Source organism: Narcine bancroftii, chromosome 5 (genome assembly GCF_036971445.1).
Source record: "Narcine bancroftii isolate sNarBan1 chromosome 5, sNarBan1.hap1, whole genome shotgun sequence".
In the NCBI taxonomy this organism is placed as follows: domain Eukaryota; kingdom Metazoa; phylum Chordata; class Chondrichthyes; order Torpediniformes; family Narcinidae; genus Narcine; species Narcine bancroftii.
Window position 1 is genome coordinate 119,520,060 of NC_091473.1, and position 21,548 is coordinate 119,541,607.

At 40.3% G+C, this 21,548-nt stretch overlaps 1 long non-coding RNA gene across 3 annotated transcripts in view; it reads right to left on the bottom strand.

Annotated features, from left to right (window-relative positions):
- Positions 1 to 519: 519 nt before the first annotated feature.
- LOC138763913 (uncharacterized) overlaps positions 520 to 21,548 on the bottom strand; it is a 90,857-nt gene continuing 69,828 nt past the window's right edge. For 2 of the 3 annotated variants that reach the window (XR_011357894.1, XR_011357892.1), the window contains one exon: positions 520 to 700. This is a non-coding gene — a long non-coding RNA (uncharacterized lncRNA). Of the gene's footprint in view, positions 701 to 5,036; positions 5,125 to 21,548 lie in introns of those variants that run through there. The other variant, XR_011357893.1, reaches the window with a different exon arrangement.

The window sequence follows — 21,548 nt, forward strand, 5'->3', positions numbered from 1 at the left end:
TTACCATCAGGACAGCAGGTGGTAGACCTGATCCATCCTCATCCTTTATTTTTTGTTTAAGCACTTCCTTCATTGTCAAGAAGGTGGAAAAATCCACAATTTCTTTCTCCCCAATAGTCAGATGCATTTTTCTGCAAGGAGCTGTCGGCATTAGCTGGTGACAGGTTGGTAATCCCTGGCAATGTGATTTTACATTATTAAATCAAATCACTCTGCCAGGAACCCAGCCAGCCACAGCAGGCAGTATCTTCCAGTCCATGGTAAACTCTGGGCTTGCACTTAGAGCCAAAATGGGGCCTGCCAATAATCTTTACAAAGCCACTGAATTCAAGCTACTTGGAAATAATCATTTTCTTTCAATCAAATCTCAAGCAAATTTTGATTCCAAACCTATATCAAACAGAACTATTGTAAACTATCAGATTGGTGTAGATTAGGGCATCATCTGCCTGATTGCACACCTGTACTCTTGAAAACCAAGCATTTCTGAAATGGAGAACGATGAATACGAAGCATTCAGAAAGATTGTAGACACATGTTGGGCATTGGCATAAAACATACAGCTTTCAGAGGGATTTCAAAATATAGATTACTCCTCAATACACGAGGAGGATCGCTTCAAAATCTGACTGGTCCAGCAGAATTCCAGTTTAACAAAGTTGATTTCTATACCCCAGACCAATGCCACGCAGAAATGTATCTGTAAAACAAAACGGGTGGAAAAGTGTCACAATAATTCAAATCAGAATGGAAATGGGATCACAGGTCTATGGATCACCTATTTCATGCATTCATGATGGTGACTTGTGGTATGAAAACTTACTTGCAGAGATAGATGCATGGAACTTCAGAAAAAATTAAACTTTGGCAAATTCAGTTTTTCCTCCAGAAAAAGACTGTAGACTTGGCAACTTCACTCAGAGAAACCATACAGTACAGTACGGTACGAGAAGCCGGCATGGTACTGTAAATTTCAAACTCATGCAATGGAATTGTAGCATAGGACAGGCCCATTTAGTCCATTGTCCAAATTACCCTTTGGTTGACCCACTTCTCTGCTCTTTACTTTAAGCATGTAAATCATACACACATTAAATATTGTTTACATATTTAAAAATGTTTAAGAATTCTATTTTGCAAGTTAAAATCCAATCTGTTTTCACTCCTTCCTCTTGTGACCCTTGTTCTTTTTTGTTGCCAATAACCATGTGACTTTGTCCTTTGGCTACCAATTCTGCACTAAAAATAGTTTCTCTTCATTTATTCCATTAAGACCATTCATAGATTTGGATTTTTTTCCTCCATCATCTCTGCTCTAATGAAAACAATATTTGCCACCATTCTCTCTCCACATAACCCTGAAGCCAATCTGATAAATTTTTATTATATCCTCCCCCAAGGCTTGGTTGACCGGATTAGTTGTTTCCAAATTCACTGCAATACTCCAATGGCCTAACCTGTGATTTATGTAGTTTCAGTGTTGCTTCTTTGCTTTTCTATTCTATTTCTCTGTTGCCAAACCTGTTGTTATAACATGATTTGACCCTTTCAAAGAGTTGCGTAGATATCCATGTTCATGCATCCTTTTAAAATGTTGATGTTAAACAATATGATCTCTCCTTATTCTATTTGCCACATGCATCCACTGCTATATATATTTTATAATCTTCTACCAGTCTTTGTTTTTTTTTTATAAAATGTCCTTCCTGCTCCTTTCCCATTTCAGTAGCCAACATTGAAATTATGACATGAGCGTTTAGTCTAGGTTATCAAGAACAGCAGGTCTCCATCCTAACACCTAGGGATATCATTGCACACTTCCCTCAGAAATGAATAAAACTCATCTATATTCTGGGCATTATGGCCTTTAGCCAGTTTGTTTTTAAAGTCCATTATCCCTTTAGTTTTCACTTGTTAATTTTGCCAATGTCTATTAAGTTACATTTAAGCAATAACTTTTTGGTCAGTCATAAACAGTTCCCATTCAATCTTCCTTTTCCTTCTGATTAAAACTCAATAACATTAATCAAACATGAGCAAACATTTATTTAACAGATTTTCCAAGTTTGAATTAATATTACCTCGGATTATGGTCTCTAAATCACTAGCATTAGGGCAAGCACCCTGCAGCTGCCAAGTTGAAAGCTGTAACTACTTTTTATCCAGTGGTGTAACATTTGAGATCCTGTGGCATCATCCCAGGTCTAAGCACCAAAATAGTGGTCAAACCCTTTGCAATTTCCGCTCTGGATTTGCTCAGTAACCCAAGTTATGCCAAACAGATGAAAGTCAATGGCGTGTCAGTTTTTATTGCAATGAGGATTTTTATGCAAGAGTAAACACATTTTGCTCCAATTATAATGAACCCAGATAAAACTGCAACTGGAATGTGCCCTCTATCTCTAACAAAGGGATGATACACTTACCTCAGTAAGAAGAAAAGGGAGTTTACCTGTCTGATTTCTGGTTTGGCATGTTTGCCCTTTGTCGAAGGATTAAGCTGACTCTGTGTTTATTTTCTAAAATTGAACTTCACCATGGCTTTGAATCTAGACTGTCAGCTTTATTCCAGCCAGCATGGCACGTTGAGCAGAGCCTCTTATTTAAAAGGTCAGAAACTTTCACAAAAAGTACTTTTGCTCATTTATTACAATTAATTTTAATGTTTTAGTTAATTTCTATGGCTTAATTGCAGTATTACATAAAATTATTATTTAACATTTTTGTTAATTGCTTTTTAAAAAAGAAAATCGAATGTTTTTTTGTATTGTTTTAAATGTTTCTGATGACTAGGGACATTGCAAAACAATGGAAAAAGTCTGAAAATTTGCTGCAGAAACTCCTCAAGGTGATCTATAGTTTCTGCTGCCTACAGTTTGTTTATTAGTTATGCTTCATGGAAGGGCAGTGTCGCTGATGGTGGCAGAACGTGAAAGGATAGATAAGTGCAACCCCAAGCCAAATTCTGGGTGCAAAGGAATGTGTGGGACGCACAACAATATTACTGAAAAATATTTGGTTTATCTGTTTCACATCAGGCTAATAATGGAAATATTGATGCAATTATTTGATAGAAGCAAGGTATAACACTGGACAACAACTTTTTCAAATTATTTTAAAATTTGGATTATGATGGACAACGCCAAGCTGAACACAAAGATAATTTCAGATTTGCTGTATCATATAGGAAGTTGGAGAAACATTAAATTAACTTTGATTGAATCTAGCATTTTAATTGCATAATGGTGCTGACTCATTGTGTTAAATGTGACACACCTGATCTAAAAATATTTTTTAAAAATAAAATTAAATTTAGATATACATCATGGTAACAGGCCATTTTGGCCCACAATTCCATGTCACTGAATTTACACCCAATTAACCTATACCCCCAGTATATTTCAGATGGTGAGAGGAAACAAGGAGCCCCGAAGGAAAACCCATGCAGACACAGGGAGAATGTACAAACTCCGAACAGTCAGTGTGGGATTGGAACCCTGGTCCCAATTGCAGGCATTGTGTTAACTGCTACGGCAACTGTACTGCCCGCTTTGTTGCTGATTTATGTTTGTACTCAGCATCTGATGCCTCTCGCTCCATGTCAAACAATAGTCAGCCAGCAATGATGGATTCCAGTTGTCCTGATACCACTTTTCCATGGTTGCAATGTCCTGGTGAAACCTTTTACAACTTTCGTCACTGACTGCCAAGATCGGCAGGGAAGAAGTCCAAGTGCAAATGCAGATAATGAATTTTCAAAGACGTTGCACTTTTTGTATGCTTGAAACATATTAAAAATGACAGGAAATATAAAAAATAGATTTTATAAAAAAGGATATGATAGGAAAATTTTAATGGTAATTTTGGTGATCAGCAGCCCAGAACCCATAAAATATTCCCCAAAGTGTTCAGGAAGCAAAGTTTTCATTGACAAGTGTTATTACAGGATCTCTGTCTATCCAGTCAGTGCTCGAGGGCTTTCTGATTATTTTCTGGTTTGATATTCCATCAATGAAATGTGTCCCACTGAGTCAGATATCTTTCTCTCCAGGGTCATGGATATGATGATATCATGAATCGGTAAAGCTCCATGAAAGGGCCATAGAAGGTTAACCATACCAAAGGACCCTGATATAATCCAGTGATTCTCAACCTTTTTCTTTCCACTCATATATCACTTTAAGTAATCCCACTGCCATCGGTTCTCTGTGATTAGTAAGGGATTGCTTATGTGAGTGGGAAGGGAAGGTTGAGAATCACTGCTCTAGACCCAATTGTTACTGAAATATTTTGCTGGAGAAAAATTGTCATTGGCCCGTTTCCTTTGGAGTTATGAAACTATGCACATAACGAGTCAATTAAGTATGATTAATACAGTGGTTTTGAAACTTTTTCTTTCCACACACATACCACCTTAAGCAATCCCTTACTAATCACAGATTAGAGAATACTTAAAGTGGTATGTGAGTGGAAAGAAAAAGGTTGAGAACCACTGAATTAATCAGTAAGCAATTCTTCAGGGTTTCAGTTGCTTATTGAAAGGTTTTAAGTATTAAAATCAGCAATGAACATTAGTCAAAGTAGAAACACAAAGCTGGAGAAACTCAACAAGTCACTCAGTGCCCTTTATATCTTTCTTTCTTTTTCTTCTTTCTTCTTCTTTGGCTTGGCTTCGCGGACGAAGATTTATGGAGGGGGTAAAAGTCCACGCCAGCTGCAGGCTCGTTTGTGGCTGACCAGTCCGATGCGGGACAGGCAGACACGGTTGCAGCGGCTGCAGGGGAAAATTGGTGGGTTGGAGTTGGGTGTTGGGTTTTTCCTCCTTTGCCTTTTGTCAGTGAGGTGGGCTCTACGGTCTTCTTCAAAGGAGGTTGCTGCCCGCCAAACTTTGAGGCGCCAAGATGCACGGTTTGAGGTGATATCAGCCCACTGGCGGTGGTCAATGTGGCAGGCACCAAGAGATTTCTTTAGGCAGTCCTTGTACCTTTTCTTTGGTGCACCTCTGTCACGGTGGCCAGTGGAGAGCTCGCCATATAACACGATCTTGGGAAGGCGATGGTCCTCCATTCTGGAGACGTGACCCACCCAGCGCAGCTGGATCTTCAGCAGCGTGGACTCGATGCCCTTTATATAGCAAATGTAAAAATACACAACTGAGGGCTTGGGCCCTTCATCAAGGTATGAGTCAAAGTAAATCTGGAACAGGAGGCTACAATTAAAAGAGAGAAGATTGGAGGGTTACTGCTACCTTTGAGTGATTGCTATCTTTCATTTTAGTTGCTAATGCAGGACCATTAAATTTTCTCGTTCATAATCAATCACTGTATTTTTTTTTTAATTTAAGAGATACCCTTATACGAGCCTGTGCCACCCAAATGTACGAATTAACTTTCAAACTCCAAAAGGTATTTGAAGGATGAGAGGAAGCCTGACCACCTGAAGGAAACCCTTGTGGCCATGGTGAGAATTTACAGAGAGTTCTGGATTTAAACCGGAGTTGTCAGCACTGAAATAGCATTGACTAACTGTGATACTAACCCTGCTGCCCTACCTAATTGCATCTCACATTACAAAAGAACACAATCACTGTTTAATCATACAAATGTCACTGATTTTGTGGAAGGTGAATTACCAGAGACAAAGCTTGTTTGGAAACAAACTAGTATTTTTCCTAATCAGAAGTTAAAGGGTCAGAACAAACTCGGAGTCCATGGTCATAACTCATGGGACGTCCACATAATTGCACGACTTTTTTCACTTTCTTTTGTGCTTTCTTTCTGAGAGGTTGTTAAAGAGGATCATTATAGCTGGGGTTTCTACCGATTTAATCATTTTAGACCTCAGGCAGTCTTACATAAAGGGACACGCAAGCTTTTTCATTAAGAAGCCCTCACTGGGTTTTGGATGTCTGCCAGAAAGACTGTACCTTTACTATTCCAGCTTTATCCATCTCTATAGCAGCAACTCAGCTCATAGGAGCTTATGTTTCTTCCCCACCCCCCATAGTCCTCCCTTGGAATCACATATTTCTGACATGTCACTCCTGAGATAATTCATTAGTTTACAGGTTAAAAAGCAAGCAAAATGCATTTATGTGGATGAGGGAACAGGTAGAATAGAAAAGCAAAGACATTATCTTTGGTTTGCTCTTGTTGTCTGTGGTCATTAGGGCAGAATACCTGGCTTTTGATATCAGTTTGTAGCCATAACAACATTGAACATTGGAGCAAGAGTAGAATAAATAGTCTTTGAAATCTGTTCCATCGCCTGTAACAAACTTATTGGGCCAATCTCACATCCATCATTTCCTTCCAGTTTAACTGACAATAGTTATATGATCAAGGCTGATCATCTATCTCAATACCATAATTCCAGATTCTCAACATGCTCTTATGTCTAGAAATTCATCCAACTTTTTCTTAAATATAACTGGCATCTTGAACTCTACAGCCCTCTGAATCCATAGTCAAGAGGTTCTCCACTGAGTAATTTACCTCATCTCGGTCTTGTCACCTGAGACTGTGGCCCCTCATTCAAGACTCCTCCTCCTTCCTGGGGAACCTTCTTCCCTATGTCTGCTCTACCTAGCCCTGTAAGAACTTTGTAAAATTTAATGTGATCACCTCTCATTCCTCTAAATCCCAATGGAAACTGTCCAAGTCAACCTAATGTCTCTTCATGCAGCAGGCTTGCTATAGTGAAAAACCAAGGCATTCTGTAATTGTAGAAAGCCATCCTTGATCCTGAAAACAATTCCTCTTGCTATGAAAATCAGTTTTGGGTCCCTTCTTTTTTCAGGCAACATCCTCTCTATTGCACCAAATGATTTACACATTTTGCTGAGGAAGGTTCTTGGCACATAGAAGGACCCTACCCTTATCACTACAAGTAGATCAAGGCCACTGCAGGATTGGGGTAGTGAGTTGCTGTACTGCCAGTGGGAGCGGAATTCAGCAAAGTAGAACCTTTGCACACATTTTCCAGAGTTACGTATAAGGGGTGCAGAAAATTTGAGCCAATTTGACCAGGATCCAATGATGTGCCACTTTCCAGGAGTACTTCTACCATGAATATCGTTGGCAAAATTGTTAGTAAAATTGGCTGTCAGAAAATATTTCCAATGACCCCTTACTCAAACAATGAAGATTTTCCAGAGCAAACGTAGAACGTTAGAAGACAGTGGAAAAACCGCACCAGAGAGAAGGTGGCGGGTTCTAAGTAATTTTTGCTGCCAAGCCTGCCTCAGAGTGCAAAGAAAATTCATTGTAGCCAGCAGAAATGCAAACGTTTCCTCAAAGTCAACCATATTAACCGATGTCAAGAAGCCACAAATTCCAGTCTCATGTCTCACTCTTCCAACATTTTCTGTTCTTCGCTTATATTGCAGGCTTCATCCATCCCCTCCTATTTGCACTTCTTCCAGGAATACCTCTGCATCCTCCTCCATCACTTACCCCACATGTAACCAATTCCTTCTAGTTCTCTCTCTCACAGACTCTCTCTTTTGTTCACTACTGCTTATAAACCTTATTTCATTTCTGATTTTCCTCACTCTCATAGAAGGTTATTGATCTGAAATATTGACTCTGTTTTCTGGCTCACAGAGGTGGCATTGAGTATTTCCAACATTTTATTTTTGCTTTTATTCATTTTCATTGCACATGTACATTGAACAACTTATATGCCAATAAATGCATTATTATGGACATTAAATATATTGGTCCTAAAAGTGCACCTTGAGGAAACAATGCCTGGGTGCATAAAACATGGATGTCTTCTCTGTGATTTGACATATAGATTAACATAACCATTGAAAAGGGAAGTGCTTTGGTCAAACAGTTTGTCAGACAAGCAGCATAATTTCAGGGACTCCTATTGTATTGCCAACACTTTCCTTGTTAGTGCCCTTTCCCCCTCCTTTTTGGTTCAGTGTGGTCATATTTTGCACCAAAGACACTGGTGAAGAAACAGAATCACCATCTAAAGGAACTTTAGAAATGTCTGTTCCTCATCTTAGAAATGAACAGTGTGATGCAACTCAGCAGAGAATATTTATCATTTACTTTAAATGTATTAAAGTGTACTAAAATGGAAACACACTCTATAATTTGGTTGATGCCATTGATCATTTTTGGGTGAAGCCAAACCTCAGCACTTCTGAAACTTTGCTGGTGACAGTGGTGTACCTAATTATGTCCACAATAGTTCATCACCTTTCATCCCCTTCCAGCATAAATTGATGCTATAAGCTGCAACCATGGCATTCATTAATCACTTCACAGTACAATGAGCGACATGTTCGGCTGCTTTGTTGTGTTTGTTTAACCTAGCACTCTGGGAGGGCTGACTGGGCAGTTTGACAACTTGAACAGGTTTTGAGGTGCACGGAATGTGCAACTTCATACCGAGGATGTTTACCACGGCTTTTATCTGCTGCCGTTTTCAGTCATTGGGTGCTTAAGTGGTGACACCTCTCCATTACTTTAGATGAGTGTATGGCAATTGTTGGCTATGAAAAGTAGATCAGGGACCTTTGGCCAGGAAGAAAGGACACTTCCATTGAGTCTTCCTGCTTGCCCCTCCTCTGGTAAGCAATGCATTCACAGGCTCGGTTTTTCCAAGGCACAGTGATATGTGAAATGATGTAGGAAAGCCTATTGCCATGCCCTCATTCCTGACACCTCTCTCTGTTGTTTTAAATCACTCTGACGCACACCACATTATCTATCTCAGCAACCACAGCAAATCTCTGCCTGGTATCACAACCTGCAGCTTGTCATTGCATCAGAGAAGTCTCTTCCTCATCCTGGCATGGTGCATGGGCTACGGATTACGGAAGATCCAATTTACAGAAGTCCAACTTCACACAAATGCTACTGACAATCCAGAAAATAACCTCCTTTAGGACATAAATGTCATTTCTACAAACAAAAAAAAAATCTGCCAGAGAAACTTAGTGGGAGAGCAACATCAGCTGGGTGCTTAGAATTGCTGATATTTAGGGTCAAATCTCTTCATCAAGATTGATTGAGGAAAGAAGAGATCACCAATATAAGGAGGCAGGGTAGATGACAGGACCTCCCCCCCTCCACCTCTACTAATGCTACTCAGCTGGGTTTCTCCACCAGATTGTTTTATTTTGCTCCAGACTCCAGCATCTGCCTTCTTTTTAGCCATTTGAAGAAAAAGCTTCTCGTAACAGATACCAGCCCAGTAACATCATGAATGGCTAATACTGCCAGTAAGTGAACGAAGCTCCGCTCTGACAATGATGTCAGAGGGGAAGCCCACACACCACCGCACATTACAAAGGGTCCAATTTAGTTGAAAGTAGAATAGAGGAGGCTGATCAGATGATTTTAATTCTTAGTTCCAAGCCTTGTTGAAATTATTCCCAAAACATCCGTTTGAATGTAGTCAGTGGCAACACTCAAATATTGATCGATCACCAAGGATCTGCCTTTGCATTAGTTTCGACCATATTCTTCCCATAAGATTAAAATGAACTGATCTAAAAAATATTCTTTATTCTGTTAATTTTGGCAAAGGCTTCATTATCTTTGCTTACTGCTTAATTTATACTTTATTCTAGTTGAGATGATGATCCTTTAGTTTAGGTGGATACCTTGTTTATGAGCTAAATCTTGTTGATGAGCTAACTGTTCTCATCCTGCTTATTTCCCACTTCTTGGAACTTTAAGGATTTCCCATTACTACGAAGAGGAGGATAGGGGCGTAACAAGGATAGACAGTAACAGGGTTTTTGGTAGAATCAATATTTGTTTCTCTGCTGATTCCCACCCCCCTCCCCCAGAGTGAATAGAAGATGTTCATATATACAAAGCAGGGCAGGGTCTGTTTAAAAACAACAGTGTTTACAGCAGAATAATTAATGTTGAAATTTCCTGCAAAGAGTCTGTCGGATGTATGTTGGGTAAATGTGGCACAATGCATTGCTTCTAGCACCTTGGTAAATTCTATATATTTATCATTTGAACAAATTTCAGCTACGACAATGTACTTATTTAAGAATAAAGAGGTAGGAACAAGGTGATGATCTCAGAGCAGAGCTGCAGCAGTCTGGCCCTTAAAGGCAGCCATCATCCTTCCAAGATCATTGCAATGTCTCAAAAGAAACAGAACAGACCAGTTTGCCAGTAACGACACAGAACAAGTTAGGAAGAGGTTGTGAAAGCTTCAGTGAAAAGCACTTTACATAGGATCAATGTAACTTGTGATTTTCTTTAAACCGTCCTTCAGGAATTTATTTAAAAAAAAGTTACTCCAGACACAAACATTTGACTTTGCCCCTGATGGTACCTCGACACCATGATCTTGTGCTATTCATCTGTAAACAGCTTAAGAATGAATAACGTTCTCATATGTCAAGCAGAAACATCAGGTAATGCGGAAACCAATTGGCAAATACTTTCATTAATCCGTCTTTGACAAGCTTCCCACAGAACGTCTGGATTAAGTTTTACGCTTAAATTTTTTTCTGCTCTTGAAATTATGAAGAAGATTGGTAGGTACTAACAAAATAGAGAAAGATTTCCTGCTAATTCATTAAGACAGGTTCTTATGTGTTGATTCATGGCAATTTGATATCCTGATTGCAGACTATTTGTACTCTGAGCTCACTGCTCCCTTAACCAATGATATAATTCAGGTTTATCCATATAATGAGAGCAATGCCATTTCAGCCATTAACCGCAGCATCTGTCTTGCCTCAGCAGCAATAGAATCGACAGTGCTGTCAAACACCATTTACTTCACTGATCATCATCCTAAGTTGTGACAGGATAATTGACCTCAGAGCAAAGCAGCCTCTATTGGGGAAAAGGAATGATCAAGGTTTCAGGTTGAGAGCCTGGATTAGGATTGCACCAGATCTTTTCTCTAGATTCCAGTGTCTGAAGTCTCTCGTCTCCTCTAACCACAGACGTCATTAAACCTTTGGTCCAAAGATGGAGAACAGAATGGAATTCTTAAGAAATGGTGGGAATGACCATTATGGAATCATTTAGCATGGAAATGAGCCCTTCAGCTCACTGCATTCATGGTAACCATCAATTTCCCACCGACACCAATTCCATTTACCAGCATTGATCTGAGGCCTTCCAGGCGCTGACAATTCAAGTTTTCATCTAGATACATAATAAATGTGGTGAAATATAATCATACAATGTATTTCAGATTATAACAACATACAATGTGGAAAAAATATCTTTATTGAATGCCCTCATCCTGTAAAGCTTGGTTAATTTCCAGACATGGAGAGTTATGGAGGACCATCGCCTTCCCAAGATCGTGTTATATGGCGAGCTCTCCACTGGCCACCGTGACAGAGGTGCACCAAAGAAGAGGTACAAGGACTGCCTAAAGAAATCTCTTGGTGCCTTCCACATTGACCACCGCCAGTGGGCTGATATCGCCTCAAACCGTGCATCTTGGCGCCTCACAGTTCGGCGGGCAGCAACCTCCTTTGAAGACGACCGCAGAGCCCACCTCACTGACAAAAGACAAAGGAGGAAAAACCCAACACCCAACCCCAACCAACCAATTTTCCCCTGTATCCGCTGCAACCATGTCTGCCTGTCCCGCATCGGACTTGTCAGCCACAATCGAGCCTGCAGCTGACGTGGACTTTTACCCCCTCCATAAATCTTCGTCCGCGAAGCCAAGCCAAAGAAGAAAGAACTAGACCCGATACCACTGCTAAAAAGAAATGTCTTTCTACAAGGAAAGACATCTCCCAAGAATGCAAGGAATCATGTTAATGAATTTAATCGCCATCAACATCCTGGAGACATCCAGGATTAGAAACTGACCAGCAACAGAATTATCATGGGGCAAGATCAATAATGGGCTTATCTCTTGATTGTCCAAAGCCATTAAACCACCTGCAAAGCACTGGTTTGAGTGAGCAGAATTCCAATATTACAAACCACAATTGATGCTATCATGATCCTTGACTACCTTCTCAATCACCATCTTAACCATTGGCATCTGCCACCACTGGATCATGATGGCTGCAGTGAATACTATTTACGAAGTCTACTGGATCAATTCACCAAGCTTTCTTTGAAAATGCCTTCCAAATATATGATCCAATCACTTAGTAAAATAAGGGTTGCAGACACTCAGGAAAGTCTCCATCTACAGTTTCACCTCCACTTTACTCTCCATTCAGAAGTGTATCACCATTTCCCAACATTTCTGCCAGGACAGCATTTGGGAACACCCAGCCTCACTAAATTGGGCAAATACTTCACCCATAGATTATGCTCAACTCCACATTTTCAATGGAATTTGGAAGTCGGTGATCAATGGAGTGATACCCACGTTCTCTGACTGAATAAAACAAAAAACTGGAACAAAGTGATATTTTAATTGAGGTTTTTTTCATTCCTATGTTGAGAAAACTCATTGAAAATAAAATGTTTCTTTCAAGATATGGAAACAGGTTGTACCCAAAAATATACAAAGATTTAGAGGTTCTGAGGTGGCTAGTGAAGACAAAATGGGGCAATGGATTTTTCTGCAGATGGGCAGACAGGAATGTAGTTTATGAGGTGGTTCCCTTCATCTCTCAATTATGCAGAATATCTCTGTGATCATAATACATAGACTCATGGTTGTCAATACCATAAGACCATAAGATATAGGAGCAGAAGTACGCCATTTGGCCTGTTGAGTCTGCTCCACCATTCCATCATGAGCTGATCCATTCCCCCTCTCAGCCCTGCTCCTCTGCTTTCTCCCCATACCCTTTGATATTCTGATGATTCAGATACCTATCAATCTCTGCCTTAAATACACCCAATGACTTAGCCTGCACAGCCATCCATGGCAGCAAGTTTCAGAGGTTCACCACTCTCTGACTAAAGAAATTCTGCTGCATCTCTGTTTTAAATGGATGCCCATTAATCCTGAAGTTGTGCCCTCTTGTCCTCGACTCCTCTATCATGGGAAACAACTTTACCACATCTACTCTGTCCAGATCTTTCAACATTGCTTCTATGACATCCCCCAACCCCCATTCTTCTAAACTCCAAGAGTCGTCAAATGTTCCTCATATGGTAATCCCTTCATTCTAGAAATCATTCTTGTATATTTTCTCTGAACCCTCTCCAATGTTAGCACATCCTTCCTTGCACAAGGAGCCCAAAACTGTATCCTGTACTCCAAGTGAGGCCTCAACAGTGTCTTATAAAGCCCCAAGATCACATCCCTGCTCTTGTATCCTATTCCTTTCGATACGAATGCCAACATTGCATTCACCTTCTTCACCACCAATTAAACCTGGAGGTTCACCTTTAGAATATCCTGCACGCGGATATCCATGCTGAATACTCCTTCTCCTCTTTGAGAGGAATAGAATGAGAGATTCCGAGCATTAAGGGGGTGGATGCTGCAATTCTTCTTGGAGGCTTTGAACCCATTGCTCTGACAGCCTGAAAATCTCTTCGCATAACAGATCTCAGAATATCGGGTTGGTGGGTGGGGGGGGGGGGGGGGGGGGGTGGGTGGTGTTCTAATATCAACCTGGCTAATTTAGCCTATTGAATGTCTTAATGCCAGAGACATCGGTCTGGAAGAAAACACAAATCAATCCAGAGAATTAGGAAGATTCTGGAGAGACAGCATTGTGCCTCAGGTAGTTCCTCAGATATGTACCGACTCCATTCATTTATTAATAAGTAGTAATCTGCTTTGTTGTATGATCCATTCATCAGCTGTTATTGCTCTCAGTAAATTATCCAGGGATAATAGTGCATTAAAGCAACATTAGTAGATTCCCAGGCAACAGCAGATGACTCGGTAAATGGATCAGCAAGGCTTATTCACAGAATCTTTCAGTGGAATCTGAGATTTATTTTACTTGTATCATCCTCGAAACAGCATGGAGACAGACAGAGGCACAAAAAGATGCAAGGGTGGTTATTCGAGAAATACAAACACTGCAGGTGCTGTCATCTTGAATGAGCAACGAGAAGCTGGAGGGGCTCAACAGGTGAGGCAGCATCCGTAGAGAGGAACAGTCAGTTAACATTTTGGGTCAGGATCCTTTGTTGGGACATCTTTGATGAGATGCCTGCACAACCAAAATTCCACCAAGCTGGAAAAAGGCATTGTAAATAACCTTCAAAAATACTTCATTGTTAGGGGAATGTTCATGACATCATATACACGGAGTTCCATTGTATGGGGAGATTCAGTTTGGTGCCATCTTGGCAATGAATAAAAGATGCTTATAGTTTATCTTGAGTGAGGTTATTTTCAAATGGAAAATACATGACAACATGGCGACGAGGATGGAAAAAAAATTCCACACTCCGGACAACAGGATTTAACAGGATGTAAAAGGGACGTCGGAGGTGAAAATTTGGTTTAAAAAACAAAAGGAATGACATCGAGCTGTATTGAGACAAATGCGCATGCTCGGCAGCAGAGGGAAAAAAAGGAAGAAACTAGAGAGAAAGACAACAAAAAAGTGAGAATAAAGAAAAAGAGAAAGTGAGTGAGAGAGAGAGAAAGAGAGGGGCCGAATAGCTGGGGCTGGGACAGCTGAGGGCCAGATGCCAAGAGAGGGCCCAAACAGCTGGGGACTGGATGCCCACACAGGGGCCATGCAGCCAGGTTAGCACGCTACCAGCCCAGAGGATGGTGCAGAAAAATGTTGCACTAGCGAGCAAGTCAGTCACCTGTTTCAATGCAGTACTTTCCCATCTTTGGAATATCTGGGAAGAGACTGGAATTCCAGATGATCAAAGACTGCAAAGTACAGAAGTTGATAAAAAGCATATTAAGGGCCGTTTGTGGATATGACGATTGCAGAAGAAAATTTAAGGCAGCGGCTGAAAAAGAGCATTGCTGTGTGCCAGAAAGCTCCATGCAGTGTGTCAGGAACTCTGTTTGGATGCACGTCTGCCAGAAGAAGACTGGAATACTGCAGATGGAAAAAAGATTTGTGGACACATTTGGAGGTCTCTTTGAAGGAGAAGAAAGAGAAGATGAAGTGCCTAAAAGAGGAAGAAAAAGAGCTTTGTGAGATATTGTATACAACAGGCTACTCAATTGATATGTCCCCAGTGATGAACAGCTAGATGCATTTCATCAGAATATTGTTTCACTTAATGAAGAAAAAGAATGCTGAAGGGTTGAGTTTGTAGAAGCGAAGAAAAAAATCATTTTGTACATGAATGGACTCAATCAACTGATTGCCACCAACTTTGAGAGACATACTGTGTGCAAGGATGAGGATACATTCTGTCTGTCCAATGGGAATATTATAGATCTGAAAATGTTACTTCAACAGCTTGAGATGAAGAGGGCTCAGAATGAAGCAAAGTGCTCAGAGCTGAGAAGTCAAATAGTTCATCTGAAGATATCTGATGAAAAAAAGGCATCGAAGCTCTTCAGATGAAATCTTCAGAAATAAATCATGGGAAACAAAGGTTGTTACAAAGAAACTCAAAGTATTTAATGTCTTCAGGGCACCTAAAGGCAGATTAGATGAACTTTAAACTTTTCAAGGAAATGAGCAAAGAAATGGGAAAACACACAAGAGGGCAGGATAAAGACAAGGAAGAGCGGGAACATGAGTGAAGGAAATGGCAGTGAGAACAAGATAAGTAACAGAGAATGGGAAAGGCAGAAAGGGTGAGAACAGGAGGAGAAGGTGGATGGGAAAATGTTTGAAAAACTTGGATGACAAGGAATCTAAGCAAGACTCACTGGAGGAAAGAGAGTTTTAAGAATACAAGATGGAGATAACCATTTGCAATTCTGCACACTGACGAGAATGATCGATAGAGGAAGGAGGTGAGGAGGATGACTGGCAATTAAACCGCCTCAAAAAAAATCCGAAAAAGTTGAAAAGCTGTACTCCATTTCGGTGCTCTTTATCCCCAAGAAGATCCAAGAGAGAAAGAGACCCTCCAGGACATTTGAAAGACTATGGCCCGTGACTTAAAAGACTTTGCATGGTTCCAGTTAATACATTTTAAGTTAAGTAGCATAAAATCTATAGACACCATGATTCGTGGAAGTTATGCTTACACTCTCTGAAGTGGTAACATAGTTAACTTTAACTTTATACTTATTTACCAGTAAGCACAAAACTTTTTTTTGAGGGGTAAGAGAGTTATGGGAAACCGCATGTGCATGTGACATTATATACACAGAGTTACATTGTATGGGGAGGTTCATTTGGCACCATCTTGGCATGAATAATGATGCTTATATTTTCTCTGAAGGGAGGTTATTTTCAAAGGGAAAATACACAGCATTAATTACATCTAAAATAATTTGGGATATCTGGGAAAAAGGCTAATAAATGCAAGATATTAATGCAACGATAGTTAAGAAGTGCAGTCACTATCTGAAATAGTGCAGCCATGTACAGAGAGTTAGCATTCACATGAAGACTAGATCATCTATTTTTAGCTTTCATTGTTTAAGGATAAACATTGCTCTCATGGACTTCTTTAAAATAATGCCCTTGCTCCCATTGTGCAATGACTCCAGTGAAAGAGAGCATCTGCAAGAGTGCAGTTCTCCTTGTACCTGAAGAACTTTCAGGTTGGAAATCAATAGTCATATTGAATAATAGTCAGGGCTTTACAATCTGGTATCAGTGTGAACAATAGAAATGAAGAGTGGCAGAGACACAAATAAGAAATGTAAAGAGGGCAACAAGGTTGAACAAAAGACAGTAAAAAAATAGACAGACAAATGGAACAGGAGTGTCACAAAACACAAAGACACAGGAGAGTCTGTGTTGTCAACTGGCAGATGGCCAAGGCATGTCTGGAAGGTGTATAGTCACTCAAAGTATGCTAGACTGCAAACTTACTTTCCCCAGTTATGCACGCAATAAAATGCTGCGACTCCAATCCTTACCATAGCTGTCAGTAGTGAACCATTATTTACAGAATACGCTAAGATTTGAGGCTAAAAGCAGTCAAATGATGAATAACATCCAAGAATTGACATTTCATCACACACAGCCTTATATGAACACTGCGTCTCGAATTAAAGAAAAAAGCAATTGCATTACAGCTTAAGGTGAACAGGAAAAGCATGACAGACATTATCGCCCATTTGAATCAAAGAGGAAATATGATTCAATGAGTACAGAATCAGAACTTTTTAGTAATGGGTGGGTGATGAGGGGAGAGTTTCCTGAAGCAGTAATGTCATCAGTTAAAAATAAAGTTATCACAATATTATCAGGCATGCAATGAATAGATTTGATCAAGGAGAAACTGGCATACAAGCTTTCTATCTCAACTAATGCAGCCAAAAATGGCAATTACTTATTACACACCACAACCAATTCAGTCTCTACACAGACTTTTAAAGGGATATCTTTGAGAGTCAATGTTTGCTTTTACAATAGACTTTCCAACCAATTAGTGCAGGATTTCAGTGCAGGTACTACTTTCCAAAATTTGTAATTTTTTTCTGGAAGAGGAATCGACAAATTCCTCAGTACGACTGTAAAAGCATTGTGATCTTCCCAAACCAGGACAGTTAAAGTTAATGTTAATTCGACCTTCTCATGAAATTAAGATCAGCTGCGCCACAGCATCCAGGAAGGAAAAAGACAATTCCCTGTACCTTCAGGCACCAAATTATTTAAACATGCTTCATTAACAGGAGCAGAGTATTAACTAAGGCTGACAACTGATCTGATGTGGTTGGCCTAATCAAGAATGCCAATGTGTAGTTCTATAATTGCCCACACAGAAAGATAGAGTTTTCAATATTTTTATTCAAAAACTAATTGGAGTTGAGCAAATTAAAAGAGGAAGTGGTTAAATCCAAAGCACTGATCTTCCCATCAATAAGCTATGTAAAAAAAACATGAAGCCCATTGAATTTTCCTGGAAACAAAAATAATTAACTGGACAGATGGCGAAAGTTTTCCTTGCATTTGCCAGTCACAAGATTGCTTACCAATTTCCAGAGAAATTTGCGAGAAAAATCTACTGACACACCTACACTGGCAGAGGGCAGGGGACAGGACAAATTTGAAAAATAACCAAATTTTGGTGGAAGACCAAAAGGATGTTGGAATACACATCCTCTCATCACTTAAACCTTCAAAACAATTCAATAATTCTGTAAGAAAACTATGCTTCAGATTAAAAATTGAGAAGCATATGCCAAACTTGTACTAAACATTACTTCAACCATGATTGAAGTACGTTGCATCCTTATACTACATCTAAACATTGGAGAGGATGGAAAAGACGATTTACAAAAAAGATGCCCTTTAACAGGATTCAAGGCTTTGCTAGGAACTGAATAGAATCATCGCTATAAAGGTACAAGGTACTGACTTCATTTTGCCTGCTCATTGACATATTCACTGCCTGCCACCATCTCCAAAAACATTGTTCAATGACCATTCTGCCTTGGTAATGGGAAAAAGACATTGAGAAGCTAAAATTCTTAGCTGCAAGAGAATCTTCATCTCTTAAAGGGAAGACGTATTGTAGCAGCAACAGGTAATCCAAAATTAAATTTGACAGCATTCATGAAATATATTCGAGGTTGTATATTGAAATACAGTATATACCACCTCACACTCAATGACCCCAAAAACCAAGGACCTGATTGTGGGCTTTAGGAGGGGAAAACCAGACATATACAATCTGGTGATCATTGGGGGATTAGAAGTGGGGAGGGCAAGAAAATTTAAATTCCTAGGTGCCACCAACTTGGAGGAACTTTTCTGGACCCAATACACTAACGTCATCGTGAAGAAAGCACATCAGCACCTCTACTTCCCCAAGAGTTTGCGGAAGTTTGGTAATGCATCGAAAACCTTGGCAAACCTCTACAGATGTGTTGTGGAAAGTGTGCTGACCGGCTGCATCACAGCCTGGTATAGGGGCACCAATACCTCTGAGCGGAAAGCCTTATAAAAGATGGTGGGCGCAGCCCAGCGTATCACAGGGAAAACTCTCCCCACCATTGAGAAAATTTGCTTGGAACGCTGTCGACAGAGAGCAGCAGCAATAATCGAGGATCCGCACCACCCAGGACATGCTCTATCCTCATTGTTGCCATCAGGAAAGAGGTATAGATGCAACAAGACTCACAACACCAGGTTCAGGAACAGCTGCTACCCCATCCTCCATCAGACAACAACAACAAACTCATCCAGGGACTCATTTAAGGATTCTTATTTTGCAAATTATCACTGATTTTTTTTTTTAAACTTCTATTTTGCAGTCTGTTTACATTCCTTTGTTTTTATTTCTACCTTTTGTATATGCATCTTTTTTTGAGTACAGGTTCTTGCACTATGGATACATAAATTCTGCAGGTGAAAGAATATCAGGATTGTATGCGATGTTATGTGTATTCTGACAATAAATCTGAACTTTGGTTACCATGATTACTGAAGGGACTAGTGGAAACAAACTAGACTCGCATGTCTATCCATGACCTTGTGTACTATCCCACCCTGACATCCCGCATATTGGAGGAACACCATCTTGTTTTCTATCTGAGCACGCTTCAGCCAGGTGGCATTAACATCGACTTCTCTGCTTTCTGCTAAACTTGCTCACCTTTTCTTTCCCCTCCTTTCCAGCCTTTCCACTTGTCCCCTCCCTTCCCTACCCCACCCAGCCACCTCTCCTCCCCCTCATTGCTGCTGCACCCTCCCTCCTTTCTCCACCTATCATCTCCTGCCTTTGCCACCCCCTTCCCTCCCCTACCTTTTTGCTCAGGCATCTGCTGACATCCTCTCCTACCCATAATGCCAGTTATGTATTTCTACCTTTGCTACATAAAGGACTCTGTTTGACCTGCTTAGTTTCTCCAGCATTGTGTGTTTTTACTTCAACCATGGTGTCTACAGATTTTTGTGATCTACCTTTAGATACTTGCTTCTTCAGGAGCCGGGGGACCCTCCAACAAATCAAACCAAAGGAACATTCTGGTACTATGTGCTACAATGCATATACTGAGAACTGATCTATACAACATTTAATGACTTTCCACGCATTATCAACATCAGGAAAAGCATCTTCAAAAGCAGTAGCCCACCAAGTGCATCACAAGGGTCAGACTCTGCCTAATCCACCACAGAACTTTGTCAATGAGGATATGTTTAACATCCATCTTCTCATCACTCCACACGTCTGAAAGCTTTCAGATTCATAATTCAGATTTATTGTCAGAGTACATTCATAACATCCCAGAATCATCAAACCCTAGCCATATAACCCTTCATTCCAATAATTATTCTTGTAAACTTTTATACCCTCTCCAATGGCAAAGCTTCCTTCCTTTAAGGAGCTAAAACCTCCTCACAATAGCCCAAGAGTGGCCTGACCAATGCTTTATTTTCAAATTTCAGATTTATTCTCAGAGTACATACATGACATCACATACAACCCTGAGATTATTTTCCTGCAGGTGAGGCTGAATTACCACTTATTGGAAGTGCAACAACAACAAAAAACTGGCCACGACATCCACAAGTAACCAAAGAAAGAAATGTAAATAAACTGACTGCTCAATTCAGAGAGGGAAAAAAAAAAATCGAAGAGTCTTTAAATGAGTCCCTGATTAGATTTATTGTTGAGAAGTCCGACGGTGGAGGGGTAGCAGCTGTTCCCGAACCTGGTGGCGTGAGTCTTGTGCTAGCTATATCTCTTTCCTGATGGTAGCAACGAGAACAGAGCGTGTGCTGGGTGATGCGGATCCTTGATGATTGCTGCTGCTCTCTGACGGCACCATGTTCTCAATGGTGGGGACAGTTTTGCTTATGATGTACTGGGCTATGTCCACTACCTTTTGCAGGGATTTACACTCATGGTTATTGGTCACCCCATACCAGCCAATCAGCTTTGCACCTACATCTCACAAGTTCTATCCACACAGAAAATACAAACGTTTCACTCCCTAATCCTTTTCCCTACAGTACATATTCACTGGCAGGAGTGTCATCTTTCTGCTGTAGGGGAGAAAATGTGTGCCATATTTGCAGGAGCCATTGCTGAGTTTGTGGCCTAGATTAAGGCAGAAACCATAATTATTATTTGAATAAATTTAGCTCCCAAGCAATACATGTTTTGAGACTGAAACCTGCAGCCAGAGAGGATTTGTTTCTGTATCTCCTGTGGCTTTTGTAGTGGGGGGGGGGCGGGGGGGCAGAAAGAAAAGCAAATTTAGAAACCTCTAATGTCAGCTAGGTGCTGAAAAAAAAATCAAATAGAGTATTCAGAAGATGTACTTTTTGCCCAGAGAACTGTGAAAATGTAGGAAAACACAACCATAGGGAGAGCTGGGATGTGCAATAAAAATAGATTTAAAATGAAGTGGGTAAAGCACTCAGGGGAGAAAACAATAAGGGGTTACACTAGTGCAGCTAGATGGGGAAGAAGGGGAGGGGACTCAAATGGTGTGTAATGAACCAGTGGATTGATGGGGGCTAAATGACCCATTTCGATGCTTTATGTCCTAAATAAGAACTCCCTTAACCTATGACTAATGAGAAGAGAGAAAAAAGGACTGCA